The 2,804-nt window shown below is 43.4% G+C and overlaps 1 non-coding gene across 1 annotated transcript; it reads right to left on the minus strand.

The window, feature by feature from the left end:
- Positions 1–1,158: 1,158 nt before the first annotated feature.
- TRNAT-AGU lies at positions 1,159–1,231 on the minus strand. The gene has a single exon. It is a non-coding gene; the product is annotated as a tRNA-Thr (tRNA).
- Between the last annotated feature and the right edge of the window lie 1,573 nt (positions 1,232–2,804).

The raw sequence follows: 2,804 nt of genomic DNA on the forward strand, positions 1-2,804 counted from the left end.
GATCTTTTGGGGTATTGCTCAGCAGTGTCATGTGAAAGCAAAACAAAGAGATAAGCTGGAATGAGAGACAGGGGAAAGAGACGTATAGCCACAACAGTCTAGAAACAAACTCACTTCTAGTAAAACACATCTGTCCATTTTCCAGTATCTTGGGTTACAATAACAATAACTTGTGCTGGTTTATTAGGTTGCAGTTTAATGGGAACCCTGCTGACTTCTGTTTCTTTAGCCTTACTGTGATATATACAGAGGAAAGCTAGGAAATTCCTGCAGGTCACTTCTCATGTGGAGAAAACACATCAACCCACCCAAGCTGTAATGTTCTCACTGTTTTGGGAAAACAGAGCTGTAAGGAAACTGGCTCAAGAGAGGAGACCAAAGCACCATGTCCTTCCTGGCAGCCAGCGTCCACCTCCACCAGACAAAAATGTTTCAGGCGTTTGAGCCTTCTTTCCATCAAATGGAAAAGGCCCTTTTGAAATTCAGAAGGGTCCTTTTACACCACTGGTTTGGATTGTTTGGATAGAACGAAATAAAAAGTCTATTTGGAAATAAGCAAAGGAACACAACATGTGCAAAGGCAGAGTATGAAGTCTCATAAATCTGGCCTGCAATTCATTGAACTGAAGATGCAAAATAGGTTAATTCCTAGCTCTTCCTTTTTTTCTTGAAAATGGTAACTTTCCAACCCTGCCAGCAGAGTTATGAAGACCAATTTTCTATTCCTCCACAAACTGTATTTATAGTTTTTTCTGCCAGCTCTGCAATTACTGAGCTCTGGAGACATAATTTGATTGTCCTGCTGAAGTATGAAGAGATGAACCTGTAAATATCTAGCAGAAATTTCAGATTTGCTCATCAATGACCTTCACAATGCCTACAGGGTTCAGAAAGCTTTAAATCCCATTATTAGGTATTTCCTATCTCCGATTGCTGTACTTCAAAAATATGTTGAGGTATTTTTTTCGGGGTTTAGGTCTGACCATTGCTATTTTTCTCTGCTTCTTGTTGCCTGTTATTTGGTATAGGCACTATATGATGTTTCTGTTTCACCTAGGCTGGGGGTGGATGCTCCAAAAAATGGTGCCAGCAACATTTTGGTAAAAAACAGGAAGATAAAGCTGTGAGTCTTTACAGGAGGTGCAGAGCCACCCCCCCAGGCTCCAGTGAGATTTGAACTCACGACCCCTGGTTTACTAGACCAGTGCTCTAACCCCTGAGCTATGGAGCCTCTGAGTTTTGGGTACTTTTTCCTATGCAAACATTACATACAATAATTTTCTCTGTTAATTCTGGAGTGACCCAAAACCTACTCTGCTAGATTGCACTGCTCCAAGAATTGGCGACTGCACAGTCAGCAGGAGGGGAGCATCCATCAGCTTTTTTTTTTTTTTTTTTCCTTCCTTCCCTCATGCTTTATCAATGAAACCCAGTATTATTAGCTCCTTCGGTAAGCCCTCAGGATGCCACTTCAAGGAAACACACTGGATATGATGCTCCATGTGACTGCCCACCCTGCACAGCCTAAGTTTCCAGCTCGGGATGAGAAGTGGCAAAGGTGGGGTGGATGTGGAGAGAGCAAGAAGCAGAGGAGTGGAACAGAACATCATGTTTATCATTTGACCAGATGCTGGACAATGAGAAACCCTGTCATATATTTTTTGCTTATATTTATGTATACCTTTGAATATTTGTGTAAAAGCGCTAAATATGGCAATGCCAGGCGGATGGGGAAACCTCATATAGAGCCTCCCCCTTAGTGTTGTGCACTGGGCTGTCACTTAGATGATTTCCAGGCACAGAAGAAAACAAGCTCTTTCCCTGCAGAGCCCCTTGCACACGATGCCTTGGCTTCTTCACATCAAGTAGGCAAGTCCTGCAGAGCTAAGGTAGAAAAGCCCAGCCTGGAGCACTTCAGATTTGAGGGCAATATTTACGGAGAGCCTGTCAGCCTGCAGAAAGTCTGGGAGAGGCTGCTGGTTGTGCGTGAAACCCTCAGGCACAGAATTGCCTCACGGCAGGGGAAAACATCCAGCAGCAGCCAAAGAGGACTCTGAGTTTCAGGGTCTTAGTCAGAAGATGCACAAAGAGAAAACGTCAGTACAAATGGTTAAAGAGTGACTCAGAATAAGCCACATTATATCTATTATTCCTGGTCTTTTTGTGGAAGAAAATTGGTCTCTTTGGAAGAAGTCGGAAATTAAGACCATCCATTCTCCCAACTGTAGCAAAACACAAACCCTCATTAGGTGGTCTGAAAAGCATTTCTCAAGCCTTTATCTGACAAGCTAAGGGCATGATTCGGGACGCAGTATTTAAGGACAAATGATGAATTACCTGGCATGGGTTTGCTGCCTGTGCTTGGCATTGGGTAAACTCACAAAGAAGCTTGAAGCCAATCAAGCAACTTTGTACAAATCCTGCTGAAAGCAGCCCTTTGGGGGCATGCGGTGAGGACATATACCAATAAAATAGTTCTGAAAATAGTAATGAACATCCCATGCAAGAACATGTGCTTGGAACATGGTTTACAAGAGCAGCTGGGCTTGTAGCCTGAGAACACATGGCTGAGCCATGAGAGACACTGGCTGGCAGAAGGAAATAGGGGAAACAATTTGGTACAGGCTGTTTTCAGACCCTGATTTGAAAAATAATATGGTTTAAATGCATACTGATGCTGGAAGCACTTTGATGAGAAGTAAATGCTTCTGGTAATGGGCAGTGATGGGGTGGTGTGAATGCAAAAGGCTTGCTGGTGCTGGAGAAGCTGTCTCGCTGCTTTCCTGAGTGAAACTGCTGCAGCT

Source organism: Falco rusticolus, chromosome 9 (assembly GCF_015220075.1).
Source record: "Falco rusticolus isolate bFalRus1 chromosome 9, bFalRus1.pri, whole genome shotgun sequence".
In the NCBI taxonomy this organism is placed as follows: Eukaryota; Metazoa; Chordata; class Aves; order Falconiformes; family Falconidae; genus Falco; species Falco rusticolus.